Genomic DNA, 19,551 nt, shown 5'->3' on the forward strand with positions numbered 1-19,551 from the left:
TCTCCAGGGATCCCCGGCCTGGGCTGACTAGCGGTCAGGGTTGATGCTGCGGCTGGGGGGCCCGGTGAAAGGGCTCCCCTGGCTGTGGCATCAGCCCCCCGCTAGAAAAAGTCCAGTGCTGGTTCTGGAACATACAGGGGAACCCTACTCATTTTTTTCCCTGTATTTCCAGAACCAGGACCGGATCAGAGCCCAGAGCTGGTTGCGCAGAATACGGGGGACCCCTACGTCGTTTGTCCCCCGTATTTTGGCAACCAGCTCTGGTTCTGACTAGCCCAGTGCCGGTTGTGTTTAAGTACAGGGGACCCCTATGTCGTTTGTCCCCTGTATTTAAGCACACCCAGCACTGGGTCACTAATGCCCGGGGCTGGTTGCTCTTTTTTTGGGGGGGGGCACGCCATTTTTTTCTCTTTTTACACAGGTTTTTTTTTTTTTTTTTTACCACAGCAGCACAGACGGGTCTCACGGACCCGTTAGTGCTCTGTGTCAATGACACAGATGCAAGTAGCACGGATCTCCTGGTCCGTGCGTGCATCTGTGTCATTGAAATACACAGCAGCACAGACGGGTCTCACTGACCCATCTGTGCTCTGTGTCACTGTCAATCACACAGATGCATGTAGCACGGATCTCACGAGTCCGTGCTACATGCAAATGAGCACCATAATGCTGATTGGCTGAGAGCCGTGACAGACGGCTCTGTCAGCCAATCAGCACTTTGCCCATTAAAGGCAAAGGCATTTTTTTTAAAATGGCCGCTCGAGGCAAAACCTCGAGATCCGACAGCAGATCTCGAGGTTTTGCCTCGGGAGAGGGATCCGGGGCAGACAGGGAGATCCGAGCTTGGGCTCGGATCGCCCCGGATCCCCGAAGTTCGGGTGGGTTCGGTTCTCAGGGAACCGAACCCGCTCATCCCTAATATAGACATGAGGGTACAGGTTCGTAAATTGGAGTGATGTTGTATATTTAGATCTTTAAATCCTATATTTACGGGTCAGGGGATAAGATTCTTTGTCTCCTGTAGAGGAACAATGTTATTTCCTCCAGTGTAGGAGTATCCGATCAATGGAAAGGGAACAAGCTGCACCAGGGTTTGGGGAGGGGTGTATGTGTTTATTTTATTTTATTTTATTTTATACATATATAATTTGTTTTTGTTTTCTGTTATTATGGTTCTATTTGAATTATATATTCTATCTCTGTGCTTATGTTTAACAATAATTTTTGACTTGCTATATCCTACAGACAGAATGTATTTGTTTGATGTTGCACTTGAGTTGTATTTGCTTACACAGATTGCAGTCCTGTATTTATGTGTATATGGATTTATGTAATATATCTGTATGTTTGAATAGATATACATGTACATGTATGTTTGCACTTGTGAGTATATAAAATCAAAATCAAAAATTGTTTTGGAAAAAAAAAAAAGACATGAGGGTACAGGTACTGGGGACATAGACATGAGGGACAAAGGAGCATGTGTTGGTGTTTCAATTAGGCTAATATTGAGAGATGAGGTCTTGGAGAGACCCTCTGACACAGCATTTTCTGTGTCCACGATACTGGTTTTATAATAGATTATGGTCACAATTCAGTCTAAACATTTGGAGAACATTTAATAACTGTCAACAATCAGAATGAAAGAATTGTGCTACACCCATTCAGTATGTTCTCATTCTACCTTCACAATGGAGCTGATTCAGAGATGTACACTAATACCTCCGCAAATGTGAATTTGTACACAGTGGCTGTGAGAACATATACACAATGTCATAGCAGCCTAAATTTGTATTGACAAATATAAAATATCCCAGGCACTCTAGAGTTAGAACACAGGGGGCGATTTAGACCCGCTCGCTATGCTGCGATCGCACGCTATGGCTGATAGTCGCCCGTCAGCGCATGCGAATACATAGCATTACGCATTTGCAAGCCAGTCACTGCGATCGGGAATCGTGCGCTCGTAGTACAGACTGAGCGCTACTGTGAGTGACAGATAGTGCCGTTTGTCGGTGGTAACAGGGGAAGGTCCTGGAAAACGGGGGAGTGGATGTGCGAACGCCGGCATGTCTGAGTGTCAAAACGGCGTTATTTGGGCGTGCATAATTAACATGGAAGCATCATAGTACACGTCACCTGATTGTATTTCAGCCTGCAGTGATCGCAGTGCTTGCGGTGGTTTAGGGTCTACCTTAAGGGCTATGAGCAGCTCCGATGGCCCTCGATGTTACTGATTAATCATACTGTAAACTTCCTGGAGATGACGTGTGCTAAGAATGAAAAGTGGGCGTCATTACACCGGCGTGTGATCTCTCTGCCGTCGCTCTCTAAGACAGAGGGCGTCCTTAAGTGTTTGGGCAAATTGTCCTTTTGCCCCTGAGGAAATTATGCGGAAACCTGAAGAGAGTACCTGTAAGTTGTGTCCTGTCCAAGAGTTTTAGGGCATAAGCACACTATTGAAGCCTAATGTCCAGGTGGTGAGTGTCTCTATCTATCCCACAGCGGGGAGCGTGACAGTCATACGCAGAGACACTGCCGGATGGATACCGGAGGGCTGGTGTAAAAAGAGCCATGTAGTTCCCCAGAAGCAATGGGGGAGGGACAGGAGATCCGAAGTAATATCAGAGCACAGGCAGTTGGTAAACAGGAGACTCTCTAGGAATATACCACTAGGTATTCCGACGTGCTTGATTAGCACCGATAATTAGAGGGGAAAGGACACGTCAATCCTCGGGGTAAAGGCCACATATAGGTTCCAGTGATGTGTTGTGTAAGGAGCCCGTCACCTATGGGTTTCAACGCCTCATCGGCGCCTTTGTCAAGGTGTATTGAGGCTACCACCAACGGCATCACCAATTCAAACGTCTGTAAAATAAGTTGCAGCATCGGTCACAGATCAGTCGATTATTGGACTTCGGGCGGCATATTGACGTTCGGAACTGAGTTGCTGGGGCCATTTTCACTGCTTAAAGAATAGCAGTTGCAGTCATAGACGTGCCCAGAAAAAGGTCACGATACGCCTGCATTTCAGTAGCCACCCCCCGTTGCCACCCACAAACGAATAAATGATCACTGTGAGCGACATCGGCAATGTCACGTGATGCATGCGCAGTGTTACTCAGACGCATGAGCAGACCACCGATAATCGCTCAACTGAGTAAACACTGGCAATAGTCCATCTCTGAATCAGTGATCTGTTGCCCTGTTGGCCACTTGCCATATTGTAAAACAAATGACCTAAATCAGATAGACAGAGCTCTACTGACATACTATGTGTGGCTTGTGGCATGGTGGTAGTTTTCTATACATAGTGAGCAGTGGCGTTGGTGGGGTGCTACACATTTGGGAAAAATGAGGCAACTAAACAGCAATACTAAGGGGCGCTAACGTTAATTACAAAACTTGGTGTGTTTTGTACTTACAGTATTATTATAGCTGCTTTAAATTTTGTGGTCAAACAGGCAAAGAAGCAGACCGCCACTTCGTAAATATCACCAACGGTGGACGTCACCTTTAAAATTGTGAACATTTGAATGCTATACTGCCTTTATGTTAATTAGCTACCGGGAAGCATCAAAATGAAAAAAAAAAAATACTAAGGAAAAACTGTTGAGTGGTGACGTATTGTAACTTGCACACCTTTCTTACAAGACAGACGTACTGTACACCTGTGCATAGATCTTCTATAATTTAGCTATAATGCAATAAGATACAGTACATTTCACACACACATATATATACAAAATGCTTTCAGTGTGAATATACACCTAGTAAACAATACAAGTGAAGCCAAGTTATTTTTTCATAATTATCTTGAAAGGTCAAATATAATTTATGGACATGTTATGCAAATGAGATAATATAAATTCATCCAAAATTCAGATATTATGGATCAAATGAATATTGACCTTCAAAAGACCACAATTGACGTCACCTCTGGCAGTTCATTCTTAACTTATTCAGGGAATTAGATAATGCATGTTCTAATATTTCAAATTGAGTTTACTGTGCTCTTGTGCTAAGATATTAGGCAGTTAGACTATCATGCTCTAATACAATTCAATATTGGAAACATGTAATCAGGTCTTTTGCAGTTTCATATATTTAGCTATGTATATAATACAGTATACTATGAACAGAGGTATTTTAAGAGAGGAAAGGGCCCATGTGCAGACCTCGTATGGGCCCCTTCCTCACGTGCATGGGTCTTTGAGAAAATGGTGCCCGCGCCTTATTCCCGGTAACATCAGTACTGTGCATGCACGGGTCACTGGGAAAATGGGCAGGTAGGTATAATAATAAAATAATAAGTATAAGAATATATGGGTGCAGGGTGGGCGGTGAGGGCCCCCCTGGACAAAGGGGCCCGTGTGCACCATGCACCCATTATAGTTACTTTGCAGGCTCATTTACAGTGTAGATTTGAGGTTTATGTGCTAAATTGATCTGAAGCACCAGGTAGTTCTATCTGCATCTGAGTTGCATAGATTGTCACATTCACATGCACTGTATACTGTATATATATCTGTAGGACCCAGCCAAGGTCACATGCACATGCACTGTATACTAGGGGTGAGCGGGTTCGGATTTCTGAAATCCGAACCCCCCCGAGCCCCCCCGATCCGAGTCCGATCCGAGTCAGGCTCGACTTTTCCCGCCTGACTCGGATCTGAAATCGAGGCAAAACGTCATCATCCCGCCTTCCGAGTCTCGCGGGTTTTGGATCCTATATAAGGTACCCGCGTCGGCGCCATTTTCTCACTCGGCTGTGGACAGTGAAGAGGGAGGGTGGGAGTTAGGGCTGTGTAGTGTAGTGTAGTGTAGTGCTGCTGTTGTCCACTACTTCAAAGTCCATAGGGGCTGGCTGTGTTGTGCTGCTGTTGTTAATAGGGGCTGTGTCCACTACTTCAAAGTCCATAGGGGCTGGCTGGACTGTGTTGTGCAGTCAGTTCTCCATAGGGGCTGTGTCCACTCCAAAGTCCTGTGCAGTGTCCCAGTCCTAAAGGAGTGCTGTAGTGTTGTCCAGGGGGTGCTCTGTCCATCAGGGGTGCTCCCCCCAAGTGCTAAAAAAATAATATATTTTCTGTGTTTGTGAATTGTGTGCGCAGTAGCCGCACGTGCATCAACAAAGTAGTGCCAAGCGTGCGCCTGTGTCATAAGTAAAGGGCCGGCTGGCTTGACCGTTAAAGGGTGCTGTAACCCCCGAAAGTACACTCCAGTCCAAACCAAAAAAAAATTATTTTCTGTGTTTGTGAATTGTGTGCGCAGTAGCCGCACGTGCATCAACAAAGTAGTGCCAAGCGTGCGCCTGTGTCATAAGTAAAGGGCCGGCTGGCTTGACTGTTAAGGGTGCTGTAACCCCCGAAAGTACACTCCAGTCCAAACCAAAAAAAAAATTATTTTCTGTGTTTGTGAATTGTGTGCGCAGTAGCCGCACGTGCATCAACAAAGTAGTGCCAAGCGTGCGCCTGTGTCATAAGTAAAGGGCCGGCTGGCTTGACCGTTAAGGGTGCTGTAACCCCCGAAAGTACACTCCAGTCCAAACCAAAAAAAAAATTATTTTCTGTGTTTGTGAATTGTGTGCGCAGTAGCCGCACGTGCATCAACAAAGTAGTGCCAAGCGTGCACCTGTGTCATAAGTAAAGGGCCGGCTGGCTTGACCGTTAAGGGTGCTGTAACCCCCGAAAGTACACTCCAGTCCAAACCAAAAAAAAAATTATTTTCTGTGTTTGTGAATTGTGTGCGCAGTAGCCGCACGTGCATCAACAAAGTAGTGCCAAGCGTGCGCCTGTGTCATAAATAAAGGGCCGGCTGGCTGGACCGTTAAAGGGTGCTGTAACCCCCGAAAGTACACTCCAGTCCAAACCAAAAAAAAATTATTTTCTGTGTTTGTGAATTGTGTGCGCAGTAGCCGCACGTGCATCAACAAAGTAGTGCCAAGCGTGCGCCTGTGTCATAAGTAAAGGGCCGGCTGGCTTGACCGTTAAGGGTGCTGTAACCCCCGAAAGTACACTCCAGTCCAAACCAAAAAAAAAATTATTTTCTGTGTTTGTGAATTGTGTGCGCAGTAGCCGCACGTGCATCAACAAAGTAGTGCCAAGCGTGCGCCTGTGTCATAAGTAAAGGGCCGGCTGGCTTGACCATTAAAGGGTGCTGTAACCCCCAAAGTACACTCCAGTCCAAACCAAAAAAAAATTATTTTCTGTGTTTGTGAATTGTGTGCGCAGTAGCCGCACGTGCATCAACAAAGTAGTGCCAAGCGTGCGCCTGTGTCATAAGTAAAGGGCCGGCTGGCTTGACCGTTAAAGGGTGCTGTAACCCCCGAAAGTACACTCCAGTCCAAACCAAAAAAAAATTATTTTCTGTGTTTGTGAATTGTGTGCGCAGTAGCCGCACGTGCATCAACAAAGTAGTGCCAAGTGTGCGCCTGTGTCATAAGTAAAGGGCCGGCTGGCTTGACCGTTAAAGGGTGCTGTAACCCCCGAAAGTACACTCCAGTCCAAACCAAAAAAAAATTATTTTCTGTGTTTGTGAATTGTGTGCGCAGTAGCCGCACGTGCATCAACAAAGTAGTGCCAAGCATGCGCCTGTGTCATAAGTAAAGGGCCGGCTGGCTTGACCGTTAAAGGGTGCTGTAACCCCCGAAAGTACACTCCAGTCCAAACCCCCAAAAAATTATTTTCTGTGTTTGTGAATTGTGTGCGCAGTAGCCGCACGTGCATCAACAAAGTAGTGCCAAGCGTGCGCCTGTGTCATAAGTAAAGGGCCGGCTGGCTTGACCGTTAAAGGGTGCTGTAACCCCCTAAGTACACTCCAGTCCAAACCAAAAAAAAAATTATTTTCTGTGTTTGTGAATTGTGTGCGCAGTAGCCGCACGTGCATCAACAAAGTAGTGCCAAGCGTGCGCCTGTGTCATAAGTAAAGGGCCGGCTGGCTTGACCGTTAAAGGGTGCTGTAACCCCCGAAAGTACACTCCAGTCCAAACCAAAAAAAAATTATTTTCTGTGTTTGTGAATTGTGTGCGCAGTAGCCGCACGTGCATCAACAAAGTAGTGCCAAGCGTGCGCCTGTGTCATAAGTAAAGGGCCGGCTGGCTTGACCGTTAAAGGGTGCTGTAACCCCCGAAAGTACACTCCAGTCCAAACCAAAAAAAAATTATTTTCTGTGTTTGTGAATTGTGTGCGCAGTAGCCGCACGTGCATCAACAAAGTAGTGCCAAGCGTGCGCCCGTGTCATAAGTAAAGGGCCGGCTGGCTTGACCGTTAAAGGGTGCTGTAACCCCCGAAAGTACACTCCAGTCCAAACCAAAAAAAAATTATTTTCTGTGTTTGTGAATTGTGTGCGCAGTAGCCGCACGTGCATCAACAAAGTAGTGCCAAGCGTGCGCCTGTGTCATAAGTAAAGGGCCGGCTGGCTTGACCGTTAAAGGGTGCTGTAACCCCCGAAAGTACACTCCAGTCCAAACCAAAAAAAAATTATTTTCTGTGTTTGTGAATTGTGTGCGCAGTAGCCGCACGTGCATCAACAAAGTAGTGCCAAGCGTGCGCCTGTGTCATAAGTAAAGGGCCGGCTGGCTTGACCGTTAAGGGTGCTGTAACCCCCGAAAGTACACTCCAGTCCAAACCAAAAAAAAATTATTTTCTGTGTTTGTGAATTGTGTGCGCAGTAGCCGCACGTGCATCAACAAAGTAGTGCCAAGAGTGCACCTGTGTCATAAGTAAAGGGCCGGCTGGCTTGACCGTTAAAGGGTGCTGTAACCCACAAAGTACACTCCAGTCCAAACCAAAAAAAAAATTATTTTCTGTGTTTAGCCGCACGTATATATCAAATCGATATAACATAAATGGAGGACCAAACTTTCTCCGATAAAAATAAAATAGAGAAAGATCAAGAACCACTTCCTCCAAGTGCTGAAGCTGCTGCCACTAGTCATGACATAGACGATAACATGCCATCAACGTCGTCTGCCAAGGCCGATGCCCAATGTCATAGTAGAGGGCACATACAATCCCAAATGGCAAAGTTCAGGAAAATGACCTTGAAAAAGACATTTAAATCAGCTGAAGAGAAACGTAAACTTGCCAATATGCCATTTACGACACGGAGTGGCAAGGAACGGCTAAGGTCGATCCCTAGTATGTTCATGACTAGTGGTTCAGCTTCACATGACGATGGAAGCCCTCCTCCCACTAAAAAAATCAAAAGAGTTAAGCTGGCAAAAGCACAGCGAAGAACTGTGCTTTCTAAGAAGATATCACAAATCCCCAAGGAGAGTCCAAGTGTGGTGGTGGTTGCGATGCCTGACCTTCCCAGCACTGGACGGGAAGAGGTGGCTCTTTCCACCATTTGCACGCCCCCTGCAAGTGCTGAAAGGAGCACCCACAGTCCACTTGCTGATATGCAAATTGAAGATGTCACTGTTGAAGTACAACAGGATGAGGATACTGGTGTAGCTGGCGCTGAGGAGGAAGTTGGCGAGGAGGATTCTGATGGTGATGTGGTTTGTTTAAATCAGGCTCCGGGGGAGACAGTTGTTGTCCGTGGGATGAAAAAGCCCATCACGGTCATGCCTGGGCAGAAGACCAAACATTCCACCTCTTTGGTCTGGCAATATTTCTATCCAAATCCGGACAACAACTGTCTTGCCATATGTACCATATGTAAAGGTGAAATAAGTAGGGGTAGGGACGTCAACCACCTAGGAACATCCTCCCTTATACGGCACCTGCAGCGCGTTCATAAAAAGTTACTGTCAAGTTCAGAAACTTTGGCTAAGACCGTAAGCAGTCCAGGGACACCTAAATCCCGTTGTCCTGTTGTATCCAAGCGCCTGCAAACCACACCATCAACTCCCTCCTCGTCAATTTCCTCCTTAGTCAGGATCGGAAGTAGTCCTGCAGGCCATGTCACTGGCATGACTGACTCTCCTATCCGGGATTCCTCTGGAGGATCCTGCATTGCTACGCCTACTGCTGCCGCTGCTGCTGTTGCTGCTGCTGGGAGTCGTTCATCATCCCAGAGAGGAAGTAGGAACACCACTACTTTTACTAAACAATTGACCCTCCAACAGTCCTTAGCGAGGAGGATGAAGTACGACAGCAGTCATCCTGAAGCAAAACGTATAACTGAGGCCTTGACTGCTATGTTGGTGTTAGACGTGCGTCCGGTATCCGCCATTAGTGCAGTGGGATTTAGACAATTGATGGAGGTAGTGTGTCCCCGGTTCCAAATCCCGTCTAGATTCCACTTCACTAGGCAGGCGATACCGAGACTGTACAGAAACGTCAGAAAAAGTGTCCTCAGTGTCCTGAAAAATGCCGTTGTACACAATGTCCACTTAACCACGGACATGTGGACAAGTGGAACAGGGCAGACTAAGGACTATATGACTGTGACAGCCCACTGGGTAGATGTATCACCTTACGCAGCAACAGCAGCAGCGTCACCAGTAGCAGCATCTCAGAAACGCCAGCTCGTTACAAGGCAGGCTACGCTGTGTATCACCGGTTTCAGTAAGAGGCACACCGCCGACAACCTCTTAGAGAAACTGAGGGAAATCATCGCCCAGTGGCTTACCCCACTTAGACTCTCCTGGGGATTTGTGATATCTGACAACGCCACCAATATTGTGCGGGCATTACATCTGGGCAAATTCCAGCACGTCCCATGTTTTGCTCACACAATAAACTTGGTGGTGCAGAATTTTCTGAAAAGCGACAGGGGCGTGCAGGAGACGCTTTGGGTGGCCCGAAAAATTTCTGGCCACTTTCGCCATTCAGCGACTGCGTGCCGAAGACTGGAGCGCCAGCAAACACTCTTGAACCTGCCCCGCCATCACCTGAAGCAAGAGGTTGTGACGCGGTGGAACTCAACCCTCTATATGCTTCAGAGGATGGAGGAGCAGCAAAAGGCCATACAAGCCTATACATCCACCTATGACATAGGCAAAGGAGGGGGTATGCACCTGACTCAAGCGCAGTGGAGAATGATTTCCGTGTTGTGCAAGGTTCTCCAGCCCTTCGAACTTGCCACACGTGAAGTCAGTTCAGACACAGCCAGCTTGAGTCAGGTCATTCCCCTCATCAGGCTTTTGCAGAAGCAGCTGGAGAAAGTGAAGGAGGAGCTAAGACGGAGCGATTCCGCTCGGCATGTGGGACTTGTGGATGAAGCCCTTCATTCGCTTTGCCAGGATTCCAGGGTGGTCAATCTGTTGAAATCAGACCACTACATTTTGGCCACCGTGCTTGATCCTAGGTTTAAAGCCTATGTGGTGTCTCTCTTTCCGGCTGACACAAGCCTGCAGAGGTGCAAAGACCTGCTGGTGAACACACTGTCAGCTGAAGCGGAACGTGACACGTCAACGGCTCCTTCTTCATTTTCTCCCGCAACTGGGGCTGCCAGGAAAAAACTTAGGTATCCTAAGCAACCCACTGGCGGTGATGCAGGGCAGGCAGGACCAAGTTTGGACATCTGGTCTGGACTGAAGGACCTGGCAACAATTTCTGACATGTCTACTGTCACTGCATATGATACTGTCACCATTGACAGAATGGTGGAGGATTACATCGGTGACAGCATCCAAGTAGGCATGTCAGACAGTCCATACCTGTACTGGCAGGAAAAAGAGGCAATTTGGAGGCCCCTGTACAAGCTGGCTCTATTTTACCTGAGTTGCCCCCCCTCCAGTGTGTACTCCGAAAGAGTGTTTAGTGCAGCCGGGAACCTTGTCAGCGAAAGGCGTAGGAGGTTGCTTCCACAGAATGTGGAGAAGATGATGTTCATCAAAATGAATTATCAGCTCTTCCAGGGAGACCAGCCTCCAGAAGGTACAGAGGGACCTGTGGTGGTGGATTCAAGTGGGGACGAGTTAATACTTTGTGAGGATGAGGATGTACACACTGAAGAGGGTGAGGAATCGGTGGATGAGGAGGATGAGGATGACATCTTGCCTCCGTAGAGCCAATTTGTGCAGGGACACATTAATTTCCAGCTTGTTTTGTGGGGGCCCAAACGAACCAATCATTTCAGCCACAGTTGTGTGGCAGACCCTGGCGCTGAAATGATTGATTTGTTAAAGTGTGCATGTCCTGTTTATACAACATAAGGGTGGGTGGGAGGGCCCAAGGACAATTCCATCTTGCACTTCTTTTTTTTCTTTGCATTATGTACAGTTTGGGGCCTAGTTTTTCTAACTGCCATCCTGTCTGCCACTGCAGTGTCACTCCTAGATGGGTCACGTGTTTGTGCCGCCCACTCGTGTCGCTTAGCATAGTCATCCAGCTACCTCGGTGCAACCTTTTGGACATGAAAACACTATTGTGAGGTGTGAGGTGTTCAGAATAGACTGGAAATGAGTGGAAATTAAGGTTATTGAGGTTAATAATAGCATAGGAGCAGAGAAACCAACAAATTCTGTGATTTTAGCTGTTTTTATGCTTTTTAAAAAAAAAATACAGATCCAAAACACAAAACCCAGAACCCAAAACACGGAAGGGTGGTTTTGGCAAAACCAATCCAGATCCAAAACACGAAGAAAGATCCAGATCCAAAACCAAAACACAAAACACGAAAAGTGGCCGGTGCACACCCCTACTGTATACACAAACAAACATTTATGCTTAACACTACAAAACACTCAAATAAGTTACACTGAGATTAAAAGAATAAAAAACTTCACAATTGAAATCAAGTGTTGTAACTAAGGTAACACATGACCTTAGAAACATTCTTACTCTATGCTGGTTTATTAGAACCATTTTCACTTGCTAAGAGAATTAGTGATAAAGATGAAATAATACTTTCACAAAAATAACCTTGATATAAAACACTACAATTGCTAGCCTTTATATATATATTTTTCAAATGCAAGACAAACTTTTTTTCTTTTTCCAGGTGCTTATTAACTGATATCCCTGGGTGTGGTCCTTTCTCTTTAAGCCAGGACTCATAGTCATGTTTAAAATGTATGGGAAAATAGGATAGCAGCACTACATAAATGTAATAAAATAAATTTAATACAATGCACAATAAATATTAGACAAAGATATAAACTCAGTACTGAGATAAAGGATGAATAAATTCAACATAGAACATATAAAATTCGTATGCATACATAGGCATAAGCTTGAAGAAACCCTGTAGGCACTAGAAATAGCAATAGGACCAATTGACTGGGCACCGTAGGATAAAGTCATATATGGGTAGCAAAGTCCAGTGCTAGTATAGGTATATTACCCGTCTCAGATCACAACAGTGAGGGATACTTAATTAGCGATGGTCTTCATAGATGCTTTAGTCCAACGCAAACAGATGAAACCTCATGGTAACCGGATGCTGGGTAGTTGGCATGAGTGTCCCAATTCCAAACGGTGCTTCCAAGACAATAAGTGCTGGGTCCAAAAATGGTATGTGCCAAGAACCAGGGTAGATATCACCAATGCATTTCACTGCACAGGGCAGCTTTTTCACCTTGAAAAAGATATATATATCTATCTGTGGGACCCAGCCGAGGTCACATGCACTGTATACACAAACAAACATTTATGCTTAACACTACAAAACACTAAAATGTTACACTGAGATTAAAAGAATAAAAAACTTTACAATTGAAATCAAGTGTTGTAACTAAGGTAACACATGACCTTAGAAACATTCTTACTCTATGTTGGTTTAATAGAAGTTTTTTCACTTGCTAAGAGAATTAGTAATAAAGATGAGATGATACTATCACAAAAATAACCCTGTTATAAAACACTACATTGCTAGCCTTCATTATAAGGGCAAAGTCGTGCCCTTATGTTAAGGCTGCATCTAAAAAAACGTATCTCTCCATAGAGAATTCCGAAGGAGGGGGGCAGGGTGTTTAAGGGGCTACACCTCAAAAGTTATAGGAGGTACAGAGTTGAAATTTGGTAGGGGTTGCCAGAACTGCCAGATTCCAGGGCATAAACATAAAAAATGAGGACATGGGAGTAATCTAAAGCTCCAACTATAACATTTTTCTGACATTCTCAGTTAGGACAACTTTTCTGCTGTAGTCTATGGTTTTTTTTGGGGTAGGCAAAACTCAGGGTAGGGGTGGAATTTAGACTTGGGGTTTGTTTTATTAGGTAGCTATTGTGCCAGGGTATGTGCTTTTGGGGTTCAGGTAAATTAGAAAGTTACAGTTTTTAAACAATTACCTCAAGAATGCTCCATTGTAGAGATAGGACTTTTCCACTTGTGCGCATCCTCAGTAGAAGCCTCCAGCAGGTGTAGTCATAGTATCTTCACTTGGATGCAGTAAGATGGCCGTCGTTTGCGGGCGGTAGTGGGGGCCAGGACCGGGGGGCAGAAAACCGGCATTTGCTGCGGCCGGGATGCGGGGGAGAGGAGGTAGGGGTTAGTGGGCATTAGCTGCGACCGGGAACTGGGGACGGTAGCGGGCGTTAGTGGTGGCGGTGGTGCGGCGGCGGTGTGGGTGGCGGTGGTGCAAGGGTTGGGACCTGGGGGAGGTAGCAGCACACAGATGAGGGCTCAGATCTGAAAATTCAGTGATACCTGCATCTGTGTTTAAAAAAAACAAACACAGAAGCACGGACGGGTCAGTGAGACCCATATGTGCTTATGTGTTTAAAAATAAATACAGTGTAAAAAAAAAATGGCGTGGCCCCCCTCCCCAATAAAACAACCAGCCCCGGGCTATGGAGCCCCAGTACTGGTTGTGCTAAATACAGGGGACAGATGAAGTATGGGGGCCCCTGTATTAAGCACAACCAGCACCAGGCTTTTCAGAACCAGTCCTGGTTACCAAAATACGGGGGACAAATAACATAGGGGTCCCTAGTATTTAGCGCGACCAGCACTGGGCTCTGAGCCAGTCCTGGTTCTGGAGATACAGGGGAAAAAATGCATAGAGCCCCCCTGTATTTCCCAGAACCAGCACCGGACCCTTTCTAGTGGAGGGGTGATGCCACAGCCAGGGGAGCCCTTTCACCGGACCCCCCAGCCAAAGCATCACCCCTAACTGCTAGTCAGCCCAGGCCAGGGATCCCTAGGGAGCTGGGGACCCCCCAATAAAGGGATCCCCCTCTCCAGAGCACCCCAGGCCCAGGCTGATAGCAAGGGGCTATCCCTGGCACCCCTGGGTGGTGGGTGCCGGGTTGATTATGTAAAGTGTGGTACAATTCAAATGTAAAATATTGTCTTTTGCTGTGGAACTACAGTTCCCAGCAAGCCTCCCCCGCATGCTGGTACTTGGAGAACCACAAGTATCAGCATGCGGGGCATTACGGGCATGCTGGTAGCTGAAGTTCCACAACAAAAACAATATTAAAAAACACACAACACACACACCGTAGAAAAGTATAATTTTATTAAAACATACATGCACACACACATATAATCACACATGCACACACTATCTCACATACTCACCTAGTTTCCCTGGAGCCAATCTGTCCTCTTCTCCAGTAGACAATCCAATGGATTACCTGTAATAAAAAATTTCATACTCACCTCCTCCTATGCGTGGATCTGTCCTCTTCATTCCAAAGTAGGCAAATCCTGGGTCTTGGCAAAAAAAAAAAGAATTACCCGAGCCCATGAACATTAGTAGTGTTCTCTAAGAACACTACTACCCGAATGACAGTTCCGCTGCGGGATTTCAGTCCAGAAATCCCAGTGCGGAGCGCTCATTGGTTGAGAGAGGCGAGCCTTCCGCCTCTCAGCCAATGAGCGGTTCTCACCTTTGAATTCAATGGTGAGAACCGAGCGTGCACTTTTCAAAAATGGCGCCTCAGCGCCATTTTTGAAATAGAAAGATGGCAGCGGCGAGCCAATCATGGCTCATGACGTCATCGCCCCGCCCCTTCGGCTGGCTTAGATACTGCCAGCGCGAGTTGCTGTGCACTCAGTCGGCGGCGGGGTGGCCGAAAACAGAAGATGCCACGGAAGCCCTGGATGGGCGACGGCCAAGAAAAAGAGCTGAAAAGCCAATGCTCTCCAGGTGAAGATGAAATAGAAGTCCTGGGGGAACGGCAGCCATGTAAAAGAGCTTAAGGCTGCCGCCCCCCAGGTGAAGGTCCCGCTAAATAAAATCTTTTAAAAAACAGTGTCTGTCTGTTTTATTTTAATATTTCTTTTGCAGGTACCAGCAGGCCCTTGGTGCCCCGCCTGCTGCTACTTGTGGTTCTCCAAGTGCCAGTATGTGGGGAATGCCTGCTGGAACCTGTAGTACTACTGCAAAAGACAATATATATTCATATGCACCACACAACACAAATCAACCCAGCACTCACCGCCCATGGGTGCTGGGGATAGCCCCAGGCTATCAGCTTGGGCCTGGGGTACCCTGGAGAGGGGGAACCCTTTAATGGGGGACCCCAGCTCGCCAGGGATCCCCGGCCTGGGATGACTAGCGGTCAGGGGTGATACTGCGGCTGGGGGGCCCGGTGAAAGGGCTCCCCTGACTGTGGCATCTCTCCCTTGCTAGATGGAGTCCGGTGCTGATTCTGGTAAATATAGGGGGACACTATGCATTTTCCCCCCCTGTATTTTCAAAACCAGGACCGGCTCAGAGCTCTGTGCTGGTTGCACTAAATACTGGGGACCCGTACGTCATTTGTCCCCCGTATTTTGGCAACCAGGACTGGTTCTGAAAAGCATGGTGCTGGTGGTACTTAATACAGGGAACCCCTACGTCATTTGTAGCACAACCAGTACTGGGGCTCCAAAGTCCTGTGCAGGTTGTCTTCTAGGAGGCGGGGCTACACCTTTTATTTTTTTACACATTCAATTTTTAACAGATGCATAGATGGATCTCACTGCTGCATTCGTCCATCTGTGAGTCATTGATTTGATTTTCTCAGGTGCATATGCACTACCAGTGAGCCCTCTGTTGCCCACTGATGCCCCCTTTGCACTGCACCACTGCCACTGCTCTGCACCACCACTGCTGCCGCTACCCCACATGCCTACAGCTGTCTCACACTCTACACCTCCCAAACCAACCTCCTGTGTGCTGTCCCCTCTTCCACCTGCGCTAGTGTACCATTTTGTTGCCCTTCACCCCTGCAGGTGGCCTGGTTTGCTCATCCAAACTCTGACAGTTAATACATATTAAATAAGCTATGAAATTCCAGAGACAAAAAAACCTTACGGTTTCACATGTCCCAATAAGGCTGCTTAGACATGATCTGAAAATTCACAAAACCTATTGATTTTCTGCCACTCAAACTCCAAAAAGCAATGAAATTATGATCATTAAGGCTAATGCCTTAATGGATGTGTTACTTGCGCAATACAGATATGGTATGCCATCACACCCTGTGGTTAACTGCAGATTCAGCACTCTCACAGAATGAGATTGCTGTCATGGTGGAGCTGCTAATTCACAGAATTATGTGTTCATTGGAATACACACATGCAATCTTTGCAACTGAGGTCTGAACAGTTATGTAGCACACACATCTCATTTAGTGCCCACAATCTTCCCTTTCAGTCATCCACAATAATGCCACTGGGTTCCAACACCCTTCTTCTTAGTACATCCATCTTATTTATTATACACATTCGGCTGCCTAATTGCTAAAACTGTCATACTCTGTCTATGCATGTACACTATCTTCACCTCTATGCTGCTATAACTTCCCCAATCCCTACAGCTGTGTGTTATCCCAACTGTGCTAATCTGCATGCCCTCATTCACACCAATATGTCTTTCCCTATGTGCACCACCCTGTCTTCTTGCATTCGTGCCACTGTTTCCTTCCATCTGCACCACTGCCTTGCCCCCAGCCATGTCACTCTGTCTTCCCCTTATCTCTGCCACTCTTTCTTCCTAAATCTGCACCACTCTATCTCACCCAACCATGCCACTCTCTTTCCCCTCCCACCAGTACCACTCTGTCTTCCCACCCACCAACATCAATCTGTCTTCCCAATTCCCTACTGTTGTGTGTACTCCCATTGTGCTAGTCTGTATTCCTCATCCACACAAAAAATAGAGCTGTGCACATGGGATAAAAGTGGTGTGGATGGGGGGAGGAGACACAGCAGCGTGGATAGGTGAGACACAAAGACGTGTAGAGGAGGGAAGGTTAAGCAGTACAGAGGGGGGAGGAAGCCAAAGTAATACAGATGGGTGGAAACAGAGTGGCATGGTTTGGGGGACAGTGACGTGGATGGGGGTAGAGAGTGGCATGGACATGGGAAGACAGAGCAGTGCAGATGAGTAAAGACAGATTGGTGCTGATAAGGGAATACAGACTAGCACAAATAGGAGAACACACAACAGTAGGGATTGGGGAAGACAGATTAGTGTGTATGGGTAGGAAGACAGAGTTGCACAGTTGGGGGGGGGACAGAGTGGTGCAGATGGAGGAAGAAAGAGTGCCACAGAGGAAAGATAGACAGCGGCATGGCTTAGGGCAAGGCAGTGGTGCAGAAGGAAACAGAGTGGCACGGGTGCAGGGCGGTGCAGATGGAGTAAGATAGATTGGTGCAGATGAGAGCACACAGACTACCATATTTCGGAGACCACACAGCAGTAGAGATTGGGGAAGACAGATTGGTGTGGATGGGGACGAAGACAGAGTGGTGCGGGTGGGGGGGGAGACAGAGGTGCATGGTTGGGGGACCAGAGTAGTGCAGATGGAGGAAGAAAGAATGCCACAGATGAGAGAAAGACAGCAACATGGCTGTGGAGAAGGCACGGATGTAGGGTGGTGTGGCTGGGGAAAAACTTTCGTGCGGATGAGGGAACACAGACTATCACAGTTGGGAGACCACATAGCAGTAAAGATTGGGGAATATATAGCAGCATGGAGGCATATAGGGGAAGAAAGTGTACATGTATAGACAGAGTATGATATTTTTAAAAATAAGGGAGCTGAACGTGTATTCTAAATTAGATAAATGTATGCAGTGAGAAGGATGTTGGAAGCCAGTGAGATTGTTTTGGTGATCAAATGGGAAGATTGTTAGCACTGAGTGGGATGTGGGAGCCACATAACTGCTCAAACTTCAGTTGCATAGACTGCATGTATGTATTCCAATGAGCACATAATTCTGTGAATTAGCAGCTCCACCATTTTGTGACAGCAATCTCATTCTGTGAGAGTGCTGAATCTGCAGTTAACCACAGGGTGTGATGGCATACCATATCTGTATTGAGCAAGGAACACGTCCATTAAGGCGTTAGCCTTAGTGATCGTAATTTCATTGCTTTTTGGAGTTTGAGTGGCAGAAAATCAATAGGTTTTGTGAATTTTCAGATCATGTCTAAACAGCCTTAATGGGACATGTGAAACCATAAGGTCTTTTGTCTATGGAATATATATAAATATATATATATATATACTGTATATACAGTCAGGTCCATAAATATTGGGACATTGACAGAATTTTCATATTTTGGCCTCTATTCACCACCACAATGGTTTTGAAATGAAACAAACAAGATGTACTTTAACTGCAGACTTTCAGATTTAATTTGAGGGTAATTACATCCAAATTGGGTGAACGGTGTAGGAATTACAACAGTTTCAATATGTGCCTCCCACTTTTTAAGGGGCCAAAAGTAATGGGACTATCAACTCAAAAGCTATTTCATGGGCAGGTGTGGGCTATTCCCTTGTTATTTCATTATCAATTAAGCAGGTAAAAGGTCTGGAGTTGATTCTAGGTGTGACATTTGCATTTGGAATCATTTGCTTCAACTCTCAATATGAGATCCAAAGAGCTGTCACTATCAGTAAAGCAAGCCATAATTAGGCTGAAAAATCAAAAGAAACCCATCAGAGAGATAGCAAAAACATTAGGTGTGGCCAAATCAACTGTTTGGAACATTCTTAAAAAGAAAGAACGCACCAGAGAGCTCAGCAACACCAAAAGACCCGGAAGACCACGGAAAACAACTGTGGTGGATGACAATAGAATTATTTCCCTGGTGAAGAAAAACCCCTTCACAACAGTTGGTCAAATCAAGAACACTCTCCTGAGGTAGGTGTATATGTTTCAAAGTCAACAATCAAGAGAAGACTTCACAAGAGTGAATATAGAGGGTTCACCACAAGATGTGAACCATTGGTGAGCCACAAAAACAGAAAGACCAGATTAGAGTTTGCCAAACAACATCTAAAAAAGCCATTACAGTTCTGGAACAACATCCTATGGACAGATGAGACAAAGATCAACTTGTACCAGAGTGTTGGGAAGAGAAGAGAAGGAAAGGAATTGCTCATGATCCAAAACATACCACCTCATCAGTGAAGCATGGTGGTGGTAGTGTCATGGCGTGGGCATGTATGGCTGCCAATGGAACTGGCTCCCTTGTATTTATTGATGATGTGACTGCTGACAAAAGCAGCAGAATGAATTCTGAAGTGTTTTGGGCAATATTATATGCTCATATTCAGTCAAATGCTTCAGAACTCATTGGACGGCGCTTCTCAGTGCAGATGGACAATGACCCGAAGCATACTGCAAAAGCAACCAAAGAGTTTTTTAAGGCTAAAAAGTGGAATGTTATGCAATGGCCAAGTCAATCCCCTGACCTGAATACGATTG

The sequence above is a fragment of the Taudactylus pleione genome, unplaced genomic scaffold, assembly GCF_031769625.1.
Source record: "Taudactylus pleione unplaced genomic scaffold, aTauple2 ptg000100l, whole genome shotgun sequence".
Lineage (NCBI taxonomy): Eukaryota > Metazoa > Chordata > Amphibia > Anura > Myobatrachidae > Taudactylus > Taudactylus pleione.